The sequence below is a fragment of the Tenrec ecaudatus genome, chromosome 11, assembly GCF_050624435.1.
Source record: "Tenrec ecaudatus isolate mTenEca1 chromosome 11, mTenEca1.hap1, whole genome shotgun sequence".
In the NCBI taxonomy this organism is placed as follows: Eukaryota; Metazoa; Chordata; class Mammalia; order Afrosoricida; family Tenrecidae; genus Tenrec; species Tenrec ecaudatus.
Window position 1 is genome coordinate 80,865,152 of NC_134540.1, and position 16,385 is coordinate 80,881,536.

General features: G+C 42.1%; 1 non-coding gene across 1 annotated transcript; it reads left to right on the top strand.

The window, feature by feature from the left end:
* Positions 1-11,147: 11,147 nt before the first annotated feature.
* Positions 11,148-11,274, top strand: LOC142462010 (small nucleolar RNA SNORA25). Its single transcript, XR_012787160.1, has one exon. It is a non-coding gene; the product is annotated as a small nucleolar RNA SNORA25 (small nucleolar RNA).
* Positions 11,275-16,385: the final 5,111 nt, after the last annotated feature.

Sequence of the window (16,385 nt, forward strand, 5' to 3'; positions counted from 1 at the left end):
CCTAATGCGAAAATATAGGAAATGGTGCACCTACCTATTTAACAAATAGTTATGGAGAGATTTATATGTCTCCTTTCCATTCATTGGGCACCCTCAAAACAATAGATAGGAACCGAACCGAAGTCCAACAACCACTAATTTCCTAACCTTGAGACAGCGGACATCTGCTTCTTCTGCCCTAGACCACTTTAGCTTTAAGTTCAGTGGAGTTTTCTTTCCCTTTGCTCTGCTGCAAGTGAATTTAAGGTAAAGATCTGGTTTCCTACTGGGAATGAACTAATAATGAAGTCGTTTGAAAGAAGAAGGTGCGCTGGTGACACAGTGTGTTAAGCACCGGGCTCACCAAATTGGTTAGACTCCACCAACGGCTCCACAGAAGAAAGATGAGCTCACCGGTTTCCATAAAGATTTCCAGCCTCAGAAACCCTATGGAGGGGTTCTGCTCTGTCCTATAGGGTCCCTATACATGGTCATCAGCTGGAGGGCAGTGGGCTGGAAGGCCCAAGAAAACATTGTCATTGGATGTCATCGAGTCTATTCTGACTCGTATTGATCCTATAGGATAGGGAAAATGTTCCTTCGGGTTTTCCTAAGATGAATTCGTTACAGGAACAAGTAGACAGTTGTATTCGTCCATGAGCCAGCTGGAGTTCACACCATCAACTTTTCAGTTAGGAGCGATTTACTTCACCCCTGCACCAGGAGGGAGGGATCCTTGTGAAAATAACAGGTCAGATCTGTGTGTATGTATATAGCTACATAGACAGCCTGATTCTCATGTCTGTTTATGGAATTACATCGCATAGCCTGTTTTCATATAGCTAATCTCATTTCATCAACAACCTTTAAGGGCGCTTCATTTATTCATGCAGATCCTGAAGCTCTGACAGGGTCTTATCTCTAGTCACAAAGTCGGGGGCATGAAAACTGACGTGTTCTATTTTCTACCCCCAATCCAGTGCTACGTCCGACATATCACAACACTACCGGTAGCAGTAAAATTAGACTATTCCCTAAATTACAAGGTCTATGGCAAGATGTAATTCTTGATTTCTTCTCAGTACAGGCAATTTACTGTGATAGATTTCCTTTTTGGGGTTTTGGTAACAATTCCTGGTCACCTCTAGTTTTTCCTTTATGTTGTTTAACCCACAGGTGATGGTTTCCCACCGGGTTATTTTTAATGTACTTTGCACCATTGTGTAGTCTTACTCATGCTCTATCATGAGTACATTGGTTTCTCCATGAAACCAACCTCCAAAGTCACTGCCATTGGGTCGGTTCCCGCTCCTCTCGCTGCCATGGGGTCCGTGATGACTCAGAGACCTCTTTGAGGACAGAGCACAACTGCCCTCCGGGGTGTCTGCGGCTGTGAATCTTTACAGAAGCAAAGACCTCGTCCTTCTCCTTCAGAGCAGCTGGGATGTTCAAGAGGCTGGCCTTTGGGCTCGTGGTCTAATGAGGTTCCCCCCCATCAACCAGGGCTCACGTTTCCCCACCACCGAGTCTTTACAAGAAAGAGAAATAGGAAGTATATTCACGAATACTTACAGCAGTCAACTGTTTACAAACAACTGTTTGTAGATCAAATAAATAAAGTCACTCAATGGGAGCTTCTCATGATGACTTATTTCATAACTTCCAAAAATCAAAAACATCAAAACGTAAGGTAATTTAAGTTTACCCTTTAACTAGAAATCTGTAACTTTGTCATCAACAGGCAATTGTTAGTAGAGGTAGCATAAATATGTCCATTTGTTTGGTTAATATGTTATTTTATAATGATAGTGGATTTTTAAGGGCAAAACAATTTTTTTCTCTTTAAAATAATTTTTGGGGGGCCCATACAACTCTTATCACAATCCATACATCCAAACATTGTGTCAAGCACATTTTTAAATTTGTTGCCATCATCATTCTTAAAACATTTTCTTTCTACTTCAGCCCTTGGTATCAGCTCCTCAATTTTCCCCTACCTCTCCCACCCTCCCTCCCTCATGAACCCTTGGTAATTGATGTTATTATTATTTTTTCATGTCTTACACTGTCCGATGTCTCCCTTCACCCAATTTCTGTTGTCTTTCTCCCAAGGAGGGAGTTATATGTAGATCCTTGTGATCGATTCCCCCTTTCTATCCCACCCCTTACCCTCCTGGTATTACAACTCTCATTATTGGTCCTGAGGGGTTTATCTGTCCTGAATTCTCTGTGTTTCCCAGCAATTATCTGTACCCATGTACGTGCTCTGGTGTAGCCAGTTTTGTAAGGTAGGATTGGGGTCATGATAGTGGGGGAAGGAAGCATTAAAGAACTAGAGGAAAAGTGTATGTTTCATTATTGCTACACTGCACCCTGACTGGCTTGTCTCCTCCCTGACACCCTTCTGTAAGGGGATGTCCAGTTGCCTACAGATAAGGACAAAGTAATTTATCTTAACATTGATTGCAAGTATAACATTTCCGGTAATCCTTAATAATACCTATAATTAGAGGGTTGGAAAGCATTTTTTAATCTCTAAAACCTTTAGTGAATGGGGACTTTTAATTTGAAAGGTCGTCTCTATTTTTCCCTGCAAGAGGTATTCAGGACGAATACTCCTTAAAATACACATGTAGTTTTCCTCTATTGAATGCATGAATCTTTTTCAGATGGAGACCTCTGGAGTTTCTTTTGGATATTCTGGTTCATTTCCTATAGAACTATGTCATTCTTAGTAACATTTGACAACAGCCAACCCTTAGAGGTAAGTTAATTTTTAAAAACTCATTCGGGGTGTTGATATAGCGCCGTGGGTTTCCAGCAGGAGCAAGTTTGCCCACCCCCCGGGGGGGGGCACATTAGAGCCGTCTTGATAATCACCACTGTCAAAGATTCCATTTTTGTCCCTCCAAAAAATGTGTTGGAATGCTAACCCTTGTTCTTTGGGATTTAATACCGCCTGGGAATAGGGATTGTTATGTTTGTAAGGCCACATCAATGCCTCATGTGCCCTAAACCTAGCTATGTCTGAGTTACAAGGAGCTGCATGGACTCAGAGACAAGGAAACACAGATGGAGGAAGACAGATGCCAAGTGAAGCTTGCCAAGGAAGCACGGAATGTTGGAAGAGATGAGGATCCTTCCCCAGAACTGACAGATAAAGCCTTCCCCTAGAGCCGGTGCCCTGGATTGGGATCTTTAGTCTCCTGAAATGCAAGCAAAGAAAGCTCCACTGAGATGTGAGGACATAAAAACCCACCCACCTGTGATATTTCTGTTCAAGCTGCCCTAACTAACTAAGACAGCACCGAGAAGGGGGCACCATTGTCTTCTAGGAGGTAGGGCCAGGGACGCTGCTACGCGTTCGACAAAACACAGACCACGTCTTGAGAATAGAGAGCGACCTGGTCCAAAATGCTCATAGTGCACGCCTGAAAACGCTGGTCCAGATTCCTAAGAGTCTTGGGCCTGAGAATGGACTTCCCTTGGAGATTGCTGGACCTGTTCAGCTACCCTATGACTCAGCCTCCAGAGGAAATGTCAGGAACCAGTTTATTATAGCTGACCCGTTTCAGTGAAAGTTTCACTTGGAGGATCGGGTCAGGAAGCTGAACACCTGGGACTTGTTTTTTCCTAGCTATTCTGAAAGGACATCGTACATTTATGCATTTTTAAAGTAGCCAAGGAAACATTTCCTTTGTGACTTCTCAATTTTCCCTTTCCTCCTTTTATTTTTGCAATCTCCCATTGAGGTTCCATGTTTGTCCATTGTATTACAGATCCAAAGAATATAGGTTCAGTGGTGGGAAGATTTCTCCAAAGTGGCAGTCATTTAAAATGTTTTTGAGAACAAAACACTTTCTTTTTTAAAAAAAATTTATATTTTTTAAATAATTAAATTTTAATGATCATCAGAAGCTTGTTCTGTGTTTTACATTGTTGTTGTCTCCCTTTTCATCCATGACTATACAGTGAAGTAAAAGTGCCCATGTGTTTTTCTTGGCTACAGTCTTTTTTTTTTTTTTTTTACAGCAGTGGAACCTGCCGATGCTTCATTCATCTGTGTTCTTTTATTTTTTTTCAATCATTTTATTGGGGGCTCGTACAACTCTTATCACAATCTATATGTACATCCATGTATCAAGCACATTTGTACATTTGTTGTCATCATCATTCTCAAAACATTTTCTTTCTACTTGAGCCCTTCATATCAGCTCTTCATTTAAAAAAATCATTTTATTAGGGGCTCATACAACTCCTATCACAATCCATACATACATCAATTGTGTAAAGCCCATTTGTACATTCCTTGCCCTCATCACTCTCAAAACATTTGCTCTCCACCCAAGCCCCTGGTATCAGGTCCTCATTCCCGCCCCCATGAACCTTGATAATTTATAAATTATTATTTTGTCATATCTTGCTCTGTCCCATGTCTCCCTTCACCCACTTTTCTGTTTTATGTCCCCTAGGGAGGAGGTCACATGTAGATCCTTGAAATTGGTTCCCCCTTTCCAACCTCCCTCCCAACACCCTCCCAGTATTTCCACTCACACCACTGGTCCTGTGGGGATCATCCACCCTGGCTTCCCTGTGTTTCCAGTTCCCATCTGTACCAGTGTACATCCTCTGGTCTAGCCAGATTTGTAAGGTAGAATTGGGATCTTGATAGTGGGGATGGGGGAAGGGGGAAGAAGCATTTAGAAACTAGAGGAAAGTTGTATTTTTCATCGTTGCTACATCGCACCTTGACTGTCTCGTCTCCTCCCCAAGACCCTTCTGTAAGGGGATGTCCAGTGGCCTACAAATGGGCTTTGGGTCTCCACTCCGCAATCCCCACCTCATTCACAATGATATGATTTTTGAGAACAAAACATTTTCAAGGCATGTTACCACCACTCCTGCCCCGCCCTGTCCAATGAATCTGAGCTTTGGTTGGCTTCGCCTCTTGTGGTTTCAGTGGAAGAACCGGCAAGTGGTAATATCCATGCTCAGGATGACTTCAGAGATCAGAGGGGAGCTGAGTCTCACCACTGACTTGGACAAGCCTCAGTTCAGCCACTGCCCTCTTAAGGTCTTCAAAGCGCAGTCTGTATGTAGCAAAGGCTCCCTTCTCGCACTCGTCAGCGAGATGAAAATCAATAGAGAAAAGTTGCACAGCTCTCTGGGTTCCTTGGAGGAAGGGTCTTGGAGAGGGGAGCGTCATCATTATTCACAGAGATGCGGCACCGCTGTGAATGGGGGGGGCGGGGGAGGGACTGGCTGAGCACAGCGTTTCATGATGACTTCATCGGCCTCAGTCAATAGCTATTAGTAGCTGATGGGGCGCCATATGGAGAGCTTGTCACACAGCTAATATTACAGCCTAATGGTCTTGTCTGGGCCTCCCTCTGACGCTCTAACAGAGAAGATAGGCAAGCGAAGGGGTGGGGGCATGCAGAGCCCAGATCGCAATGAATGCCTACTAAGTTTTCCACTTGATACCCTCGACTCCATTTTCAGCTTCGTTTCACTGGAAAGATCTTAAAGCCGATGTCACTGGGGCGTGAAAATGTCTGAGAGCTCAAAGACAGAGAGAACCTTGGCATCGCAGGATGTGTCACTGAAGTCGTTGACTCCTCTCGTGTGGCTCTTCATGTCGTCATTGCTAGGTATCTGTTAAATACCCCTTATTCATACAGAAACGACAAACATAGCTTCAGATTCAAACACGCACTCCAGTGCACAAAGAGCAAGTGCTCATAGATCTGTGATCAGGGCAAGCAGAGAAAGAGTTAATGTGCGCAGGAGTTTCATAGCAAGTGATATGCTTTGCAGGACTCAGAAATTGAGTTGGTGGAATTCTCCTTTGAATAATAATCTAAACATCTCAATATGAACGGAAAAGAAATCATATAGGATTACTTCCAAAGACTACGAGTGGTTTAGTCAATAATAATGATAACATAACAGCAGTTGGATTAGGCAGCTGGTGGGAACTGTGCTTTGCATTTCAGAGTCCCAGGCCTGGGAAGGATGTCATGTCAATGATCTTTCTTTGTGGCATGTGCTGGGGCATCAGGGGCATAGAGGTGCAGCCGCAGTGCCATGTATGGGGCCAGAGCTTTGCACCGACCCTAGGAGCCAAGGACAAAGTCAGGAACCCTTTTTCAGGAACAGAACTTAGATGATCAAAGCTTCATTAAAGAGAGAGGAATGCTTACGGTGATAAACGTAGCAACAGAACGTACCGTGATGACAGCCGAGTCAGGGTGAACTCTTCTTGGAGACCGGTAGGTTAGATCGTTAGAAAGATCACTATGTGGTATAATTTTAAAAGTGTTTTGGTTTTGCTTGCTTGCTTGTTTTTCTGGCAAGGAACCGATCCTATGTCAGATCTCTGATCTCCTATCATCGAATTCCTTACTTCTCCACACATTGTGACTTGAAAGGTAAGCTATAAGGAATTCGCGATCACTCACCCTGGGTGGCACGGGTTTCCTGTGCAGGAACATTGCCATCTGCCTTCTGAATTCACCTCTGAAGGTCTGTGTATCCTTTAGTAACTTACTTAACAGCCCAAGTCTTATCATCTTTACAATATTGATGTTCGGATGGTGCTGGGAATGCAGTAGGAACTTAAGAAGGGTTAGCTGTAATTATTCTGGAACATTTTGGTCAACTACAGTTTGAGATATTGTAATATTTTGGTCAAGTATAGTTTGAGATAATGAGCACATATTTTAAACGCCTAGCCCGTTGTGGACTTGCAAGAATGACTTAGTGTCAAAGCAGGAACTTAAACTCTGAATCACAGAATGTTTTTTATGAAGCTTTGCCTCCCAGCTCTACGATTTCAGTATTTGCCAAATTGAATTCCAAATGCTGGCTGAGAGAACCGTAGGACTTTAAACAAACACAGGAAGCATTACAACATCAATAATACGGCAGATGACAAATATCAGATTCTCCTATAGATTGCAAGTGCAAATAACAATAATAATAAAACACCAACAGAGGTAAACTCAAAACACTCTATTTATTATCTCATTTCTGCTCACCACATTCCGTTGGCCTCACTTTGTGGACGTGGAAACTATCAGAGGAACATCTGAGTGCACTATCTAGGATACAGAGCAGGGCGGTGGTGAGACTGGTCCCTATTAGTAAGCAATCCCATGCATGGTCATTAATAATTGAGGCAGGAGGAGAGCTTTGCTAGGATCAGAAAGTGAATCATGTTGTCTGATGGTATCCTAGCGTCTGGTTGAATGCTGTGAAGTTATATCAGCCTACATTGTTCTTCCCTTACAATCTAGAACTCTTTGGGATTACTTCCATTTTGTCAACCCCATGACTCTATTTTCCATTTCACCAAGTAGAGAGAAATGGACACACCCCTTCCAGGTCTGCAGTGTGCTGTGAGGAACTGGATGACTTAGTTACACATCTGTCGTCTACCTAGGCCCCAGTTCCTTTTGAATGCTCCAAAGCTAGTAAACTAAGAGTTAACATGGTGGCAGAAGAAAGAATCACAAATTCTTTCTCCTTCCAGAGCTGATGCCATTTATATTTTATTGTGATAGATATGTTTGAATTTATATATATATATATATAAAAGCATTTGACATTTCAACAATATTTACATGCCAGTTCAGTGGCACCAGACACGCTCATCATCTTGTGGCTCAGTCATCTCCTGAACAGAAGCTCGGTGTCTCCCAAGAATGGAATCTTTCTTTCCCACTCTCTCCTGTCCGCCACTGGGACCCACTATTTCATTTCGATGGTTGTTGCTGTCTAGTAGATTCTGACCCATGGCGACCCTTTATATGCGAAGTGAACTTCAAGTCCCTGCCCTTTCAGAAGCAGATTGCCAGCCAGCCCTTTTTTCTCAAGGAACCAACCTCTGGGTACATTTAAACCTCCAGTTTTTCTGTTAGTGGCCGAGTAACTAATTACTTGCACCATCCAGGGACTTTTGGTCTCCATAGCCTTGCACATTCTGGACAGTTGGTATAAGCGGTATCATCAGCACTTGTCCTTTGTTCACTGCACAGAATGGGAAAGGATAGCACATGGTGTGGCGCACATCAGGGCTCCATTTCTCTTCATGGTGCTGTTCTCGTTGGGTGCCTGGTTCAGCGCCACCTTTACAGTTGTTTTTATGTCTGCGTCCATTGATGTGGAGCCATTTTGTCAGTCCATCTCCTCCAGGATCTTCCTCTTTTCCTCTGCCCTACTTCTTTATCAAGCATGATGCTCTTTTCCAGGGACTTGCCTCTCCTGACAATATATCCAACGTATGTGACACAAAGTCTCTCCATCCTTGCTTCTGAGAAGCATTCTGTTGCTTCCCAGATAGATGGCTGCTTGTTTATCTTCAAACTTGTAAGACCCCAGACGCTATATCTTTTGATAGTCGGGCACCATCAGCCTTCTTCCCCACATTTGCTTATGCACCCATTTTATTTTCAGTAATCGTGTTGGGAAGGTGAGCATCACAGAATGCCAGCTTATTAGAACAAAGTGTTCTTGTGTTGATGGAGTACTTGAGTCGAGGCCCAGTGTTCATCTGCAACCTTAACTCTTAACATTTAGATATGAGTACATAGATCTATTCCCCTCTCATTACACATAAATATATTTACCTATGTATATGCCTGTATTTAGACCTCTATTAATATTCTTTGCCTCCTGGTTATTTTCTCTATTTCCTTTTGCTTTCCTCTAGTCCCTCCGTCATGTTTAGCCTTCATTCAGGTCGAGCAATTCCTTGCTACTACACTGTTCTTGATCAAGCCCCACTAGCCATCCAACACCCGATTCCTCATTGATTTTAGTTCACTTGTTGTTCCCTTGTCCCTGGGTTGGTTCCCCCACCCTTTCCTTTATCCCACCTCCCTCTCTCTAATATCCCCCTGGAACCATCAGCCCTGTTCTTTTCAACTCTGAATTGTTTATCCCGCCTATCTTATCTAGATAAACATGCAGCGACATTAATAACTGCAAATACAGGCAAAGTCAAACAAAGCAATAAAGGAAGTGAAAACCAACAAAATAACAACAACTTAAAAAACAAAAACAAAATAACAACAAAAAGAAAGCCACTGACAAAAATGGAAAATCCTAGTTCAAGGTCTGTTTGTTGGCCTTTACGAGTGTTTTCCAGTTGAGTCTGATGGGGTGCCACACTCTGTCTCCAAAGTCTATTTTTGGTATTCTTAGAGATTTCATCACTTAGCTCCCCTTGCTGCTCTGTTGTGTGCCCTTAGTGTTTCCCCCGAGTGTGATGGGGTCAGATTGGGCACAATTACCACACTGTGTCTCCAGTGTTGTCCCTGTAGCAATATGATTCAGTGAGGAACATCGTGTTTCCTGATGGTGCTGGCCCTATGGTCCTCTCTGTGCATTGTCTGCCCTGAGCAGGAATATCGTCCTTGGGGCTTGATGGGCTAGGATGTGTTCCCCTCTCTGTGCATCCCTCTTCATTTCTCCCGTGTGCTCTAATCAGATGTGTCCCTCTCCCCAAGCTGTAGCTTCAGTTCTGTGCTCAAGGTACATTCTTCTGGGGTGGGGATGGGGGTGTCCACACAGTTGGGATTGGGGCCTTCCCAAACTCAAGGGATGTATACACCAGCAGCGTGGCGAAGCTGGTCTCTCGAAGAAACCTTAAACCCTAGCGACATGATCCATGGGTTGGGTGTCCCACAGGTAGTGTAGCTCACATGTTGAGGCAGAGAACTAGCTAAGGCAGTCGTACACTGGTCTGATCAATCACCAGAGAGCAAGAGAGAAAGAGGCAGGGTTTTCCAAACCATTTATCTTTTGCCCTCCAATTAAACTGCGACCTTATTAATTCCACATGTTCTTATTGGCCAGGTTGGCACAATAAACCTACCTATCACAGATACCTACTGAATGGCTGAATGTTTATTATTTCTTTTTGGTACAGTTGCTCCATGTATTATTCTCACCTTATCTGGATGCTTACTGCATCCCTCAATATTTTGTTCTTAGTATATTACAAGTTTACAGCTTGCTTTCTTCAGTTCTTTTCAGATTGAAATACCCTGAACATGTTCTTCCTTTTTGGTTAACTTACTATAGGTAGGCCTTTGCACATTTCATTATAATATTTTACTTTGTCACCTCAAGCTGCGCTTGGAAATGTTCTGGTTGGTTCTTCTATGTTATCATTACTTTCATTGATATTTGCTACTTTATGTTCAAGAGGAACTTTCAGAGTCTCTTTGCACATCCATTTTGATTTTCCTATTTCCTGTCTTTTAAAAGACCTTTTTCTTTCTTCGAGTCTGCTGTTCTTGATATCATCCCACAGCTCACCAGGTCTTCTGTCATTGGTGTTTAGTAAATCCAACCTTGGGGGTGGTCTTTAAATTCAGTTGGGATATACGTTCGGTTGTATTTTGGCTCTTGTAGACTTGTTTCAATTTTCATCAACTTCAATCTGAACTTACACATGAGCAATTGATGGTCTGTTCCACAGTCAGGCCCTGGTCTCATTTTGTCTGTGGATACTGCGCTTCTTCATCATCTCTTCTTGAAGATGTAGTTAATTTAAGTTCAGTATTGTGTCTGGCAAGGTCCATCTGTACAATCATCAATTATGTTGTTGAAAAAAAGTATTTGTAGTGGAGAAGTTGGTGGTCTTTCAAAAAGTTATCATGTGATTACCAATTTTATTTCTATCACCAAGGCCATATTTTCCAACTGTTGTTTCCAGTTTGCTCTTCTCTTTGGTTCCAATTTTCACATTTCAATTGCCAATACTTATCAGTGCATCTTGATTGTATATTTTGATCAATTTCAGACAGAAGAATTCTTCAATTTCTTCAATGATACTTTTAGTGGTTGTTGAGTAAATTTGAATAATAGTTATACTAATTGGATTTCCTCACAAGACTAGAGATATTAAGCATTGTACTTCAAGATAGCTCTTTAAAAGTTCTTTATGATGATGACTTGGATGTCCTTCCTCTTGAATTTGTCATTCTTGGTATAGTAAACTGTCTGATTGTCTGACTCTGAATGGCATCAATCCATTCCAGCTCACTACTTCTTGGGATATAAATTTTCAAGCATTCTATTTCATCCTTGATGATTTTCAATGTTCTTAGTTTCATACTGAGTACATCCAAAGTTCTGATTATTAATAAATGCTTCCCAGGTCATCTCAAAGAGGGCTTGTGGCTCTGAGACCAAGAGCTCTTAATGCTGTGACCAGAGATGAAAGTTCTCCACGGAATGCCATAGTCACTCTATAGTGCTGTTTTCTCCTGTGGAGATACAATGTTAAATAAATAAATAAATGCTTCCAGCTTTTTTCCTTCTCATTTTGAATCCTGACTCATCAGCTAATGAAGACCCGGAAAGCTTTTTCCGTGTCATTATGGTCGACTCTGCTTCGAGAAGTCAGCCCTTCTTCCGTCCTCTCGTGAGTGCCTTCAAATCTGAGCACCTCATCCTCACACATGCCATTCATCATAAGGTTTTCAGTGTACCTGATAATGTTCCACTGATCTCCATAAGGTTTTCAGTGTACCTGATAATGTTCCACTGATCTCCATAAGGTTTTCAGTGTACCTGATAATGTTCCACTGATCTCCATAAGGTTTTCAGTGTTCCTGATAATGTTCCACTGATCTCCATAAGGTTTTCAGTGTTCCTGATAATGTTCCACTGATCTCCATAAGGTTTTCAGTGTTCCTGATAATGTTCCACTGATCTCCATAAGGTTTTCAGTGTACCTGATAATGTTCCACTGATCTCCATAAGGTTTTCAGTGTTCCTGATAATGTTCCACTGATCTCCATAAGGTTTTCAGTGGCCGGTCCCTCAGAAGTGGACAGAATATTCCTTCTTCATAATCTGTTCTCTATCAGAAGCTCTTCTAAAACCTGTTTACCATGGACAACCTGCTGGCATTTGAACCACCATGACACCACAGCAACACACATGCCACCACGGTATGACACAGTGACAGATAGGTATGTCATTACCACAGTTTGTGTATCCATTCATCTGCTGATGGCCATTTAACTCTTTCCATCTTTTGCTATTGTGATAAATGAGGTGAGGAACATTGTTGTACAGGTTTTCTTAGTATACATCTAGTAGTGGAATAGCAGGATTCTAATGCAATTTTTAAAAGTTATTTGTATGTCTATACACACAACATATATGTAACATATATCACATAACACGTATGTATATATGTATATATACATTAAGTAGGTCAAAGCAAAGAAAGGAACGATCAGCAAAACCCGGCACACATTTATATGAGCCAAGGAAATAAAGTGAAAAATCAGATGTAAAATATAGCACAGGAATGGACAGGCTTTCCTGTAAAGGCTCTGTAAATTTCCACCCACGTCACAACACAAAGCCAGCACAGAGCAGTGCCTAATCCCATTAAATTTTTATGAGTTGCATGAATGTTCTCCAATTGAAGAGAAGCAGACTGAGAAGGGAAGTGAGAAGCTCATGGGAAAACTAAGGGGATTTATCCCAGAGTAGAACCTTTTCTCATGATTGTGAGGCCTTGGAGAGGCAAGAAGAGTCTGAGGACTTTTCTAGGGCACTGCGCCATGTTCAAAGGACCTGAGGCAGTGCTTTTGGATAAGCATTGGACTACTAACTGCAAAGTCAGTAGTTCAAACCTACTAGCTGCTCCTTGGGAGAAAGATAAGGCTATCAGATGCAGTACAGACTTACTGCCTTGGAAAATCTATAAAGGTCACTAGGAGTTGAAATTAATTCGATAGCAGTTTATCCACAAACGCTCCCATCAAGTCACGCTGCTTTCAGCTGACTGTGAGTCAGCCCCAACTTGTGATGTCCCCATGTGCGCAGAGTGGAGCTGCTTAATAGGGGTTTCAAGGGCATGATCTTTCAGAAGTAGATCATTAGTCATCTTCTAACATCTTCAACTCTTGGTGAGTTGAAACCGCCAATGTTTGGTTAGTAATCCGGCGTTTAACTATATGCACCACCCAAGGACTTTAAGCAGTAGCAGAACTTGGTAATAAATTTAATGAAATCAGAGCTCAAAGATGAATTGAGACCAACAAATCAGATGAAAAGGGGTATTACAGAAGTAATAAAGTCAATGTTATTACAGATCTCGGTCAGCAGAAATTGTTGTGTAACACAAGATAGTTGTGAGAAATGAGAAAGCTACAGGACAGAAAAGGATGAGAAGGGTAAGGATGCTTGGTATTAACTAAGAAGAGGGAAGGAACCTGGTGGTGTCGTGGTTCTGTGTCGGGACACTGAAAGCAAGTTCAGTAGTTCAAAAACATTCTGGAGAAATGTTACAGTCTCAGAAACGCACAGGAAAAGTTCTACCCTGTCCTATAGGGTAGCTATGAGTTGGAATCAACTCAATGGCAGTAATTTTGGTTTTGGAAGTTCAGGGGGAAAAAGTGGGACAAAGAAAGTTGTAGGGCAATAGTAAAGAAAATTTGCTCTCAAATAGAAACCTAACAGATCCCACAGTTCAAGAATCAGCACAATGTAGACCATGGAAGCCTTAACACAGAGCTATGAGCATCAGGCTCCACAATTCGTTTGTCACTTTGTCGTGCTGTGGTGGCTGGTGTGTTGCTGTGATGGTGGAAGCTATGCCACTGGTATTTCAAATGCCAGCAGGGCCACCCACAGTGAACAGGCTTCAGTGGCACTTCTAGACTATGAAGAGATTATGCTTCTGACTCGTGGCGACCCTGTGGGGGCAGGGTAGAATGACCCCTTTGGGTTTCTGAGACTGTAACTCTTCACAGGAGTAGAAAGCCTCATCTTTCTCCCAAAGAATGTCTGGTGATTTTGAACAGCCAACTTTTCAGTTAGCAAATCAACACAGGGTTCCCAGGGAAAACCTTACCAATAGTACTAGTATACTGTCAGATAGTGAAGGCCTAATGAGTATGACCGAGGAAGAGCTGCCTTCGTAAAGTGAAGGTGACCATACTGACATGCATGGAGCAGAGTACATGGGAACCGAGCCTTCGGCGCCCTCATTGGATGCTGTGGCATGACTCAATATGAGAAGAAATGTCTGCCAAAATCTACTCATCATTGGAACTTGGAATATACAAAGTATTCATCTAGGAAAACTGCTGTGTATGAAAGGATTATATCTATCCAAATTCAAGGAATTTCAATCAGTACAACTATTATGCAAATTTATACACAAACCACAAAACAGTGATAAAGAATTGGAAGAATTCAACATCTTCAGTCTGAAATTGATCAAATATGTAGTCAAGATAAATGGATAATTATTGGCAATTGTAATACTTCATTTGGAAACAAAAATGAAGGAACAACAGTTGGATAATATGGTCTTGGTGGAAACGAAGCTGGAGATTGCATGATAGAATTTTGCAAGTCCAACAATTTGTTAATTGCAAATACCTTTTTTCAACAATACGGATCTTATCTATACACATGGAAATACACAGAAAACACACTGGCTACATCTGTGAGAAGAGACAATGTAGAAATCCAATATCAGCAGCTAAATCCGGGCTCGGGTCTGGCTGTGGAAGAGACCATCAATTGTTCATATGTCAGTTCAGGTTGACGTTGAAGAAAATCAAACAAGTTCACAATAGCCAAAATACCTTGAGTCTGTCCCACCTGAATTTTGAGAAAATCTCAAGAACAGATTTGATGCACTGACACCAATGACAGAAGACCACCATTCACAAGACCGCCATTCACAAGGTCATTACGAGGAGAGGAAAGACAGAAAAGATCAAAGTGAATGTCAGAAGAAACTCTGAAACTTGCCGTTAATCCTAGAGTAACTAAGACAAATGGAGAAATGATGAAGTCAAAGAGCTGAACAGAATATTTCAAAAGGACAGCTTGAGAAGATAAAGTAACATCTTGTGATGTGCGATGACTTAGAGTTAGAGAATGAGAGAGGAAGAGCCTGCTCAGCAAGAGCAAGAACCCATGGCGCTGAAGGAAGACGGTCAAGAGGCACTGAAAGCATTAGCCAGAAACACGGCTCCAGGAAATTGATGGAATATCCATTGATACGTTTCAGCAAGCCGAGGAAGCCCTGGAGGCACTTACTCATCTATGCCAGGAAATTTGGAGAAAAGTTACTTGGCCAACTAACTGGGAGAGATCTATATTTGTACCCAGTCCAAAGAAAGGTGACTCAACAGAATGGTCAAAATAGAACAATATCGTTGACATCACATGCAAGTAAAATTTTGCTGAAGATCAACCAAGAGCAAATTGCAGCAGTACATTGGCAGAGAGCTGTTAGAGGTTCAGGCAGAGTTCAAAGGGGATCCGGACTATGGGATATCATTACTGATGTCAGATAGATGTCGGCTTAAAGCAGAGAATGCCAGGAAGAGGTTAACTTATGTTTCATTGACCATGCCAAGGCATTTGACTGTGTGGATCATAACAAAAGGTGAGCTACTTTGAGAAGAATGGCACTCACGCAGAACTCACACGTAGATCAAGAGGCAATTGAATGAACAGAACGAGGGAGTGTTGCTTGACTTAAAATCAGGAAAGATGTGGGTCAGGATGGTGTACTCTCAGTGTACGCATTCAATCTGTATGCCGAACAAATATTCAGATAAACTGGATTACATGAAGAAGAATGTAACATCAGGATGGGAGGAAGGCTTATTAAGAACCTGCAATAAACAGATGACACAAACTTGCTTGCTGAAAGTGAGCAGAACTTGAAGCACTTGCTGATGAAGATCAACTATTGCAACCTTCAATATGGATTGCAGGTCAATGTCACAAAGTCCAAAATACAACTGGCTAATAGTTAACATCACGATAAAGCGAAAAAGACTGAAGTTGTCAAGAATTTCGTCTATGTGTGGGGCCACAATCAATGCGCATGGAACCAGCAGTCAAGAGATCAAAGGACGCAGTGCCATGGTAAACCTGCCAACCCATTAAGGTTTTTTTGAAGATCAAGGATGGTATTTTGAGTGCACCTGACCCAAGCCATGTTATTTTCAATCACCCCATATTCATGTGCAAATTGGACACAGAATAAAGAAGACCGAAGAAGAATTAATGCGTTTGAATTATGGCTCTGCAAAGAATATTGAAATTAGCCTGCACTGCCTAAAGAACAAGCAAATCTGTCTTGGAAGAATCACAACTAGAAAGCTCCTTAGAGGCAAGGCTGTCGAGAGATTATCTCATGTACCTCGGACAGGAGGCGTCCCTGGAGAAGGATGTCATACCTGGTAAAATAGAGGGGCAACAAAAAAGGGGAAGACTGTCAAAATGGATGGTCACAGTGCTCAATAATGGGCTCAAATAGAGGCACGCGTGTGGGTCTGGCAGAAGACCCGGTAGTGTTTTGCTAAGTTATACCTACGGTCATTCTGAGTCAGAACAGATGC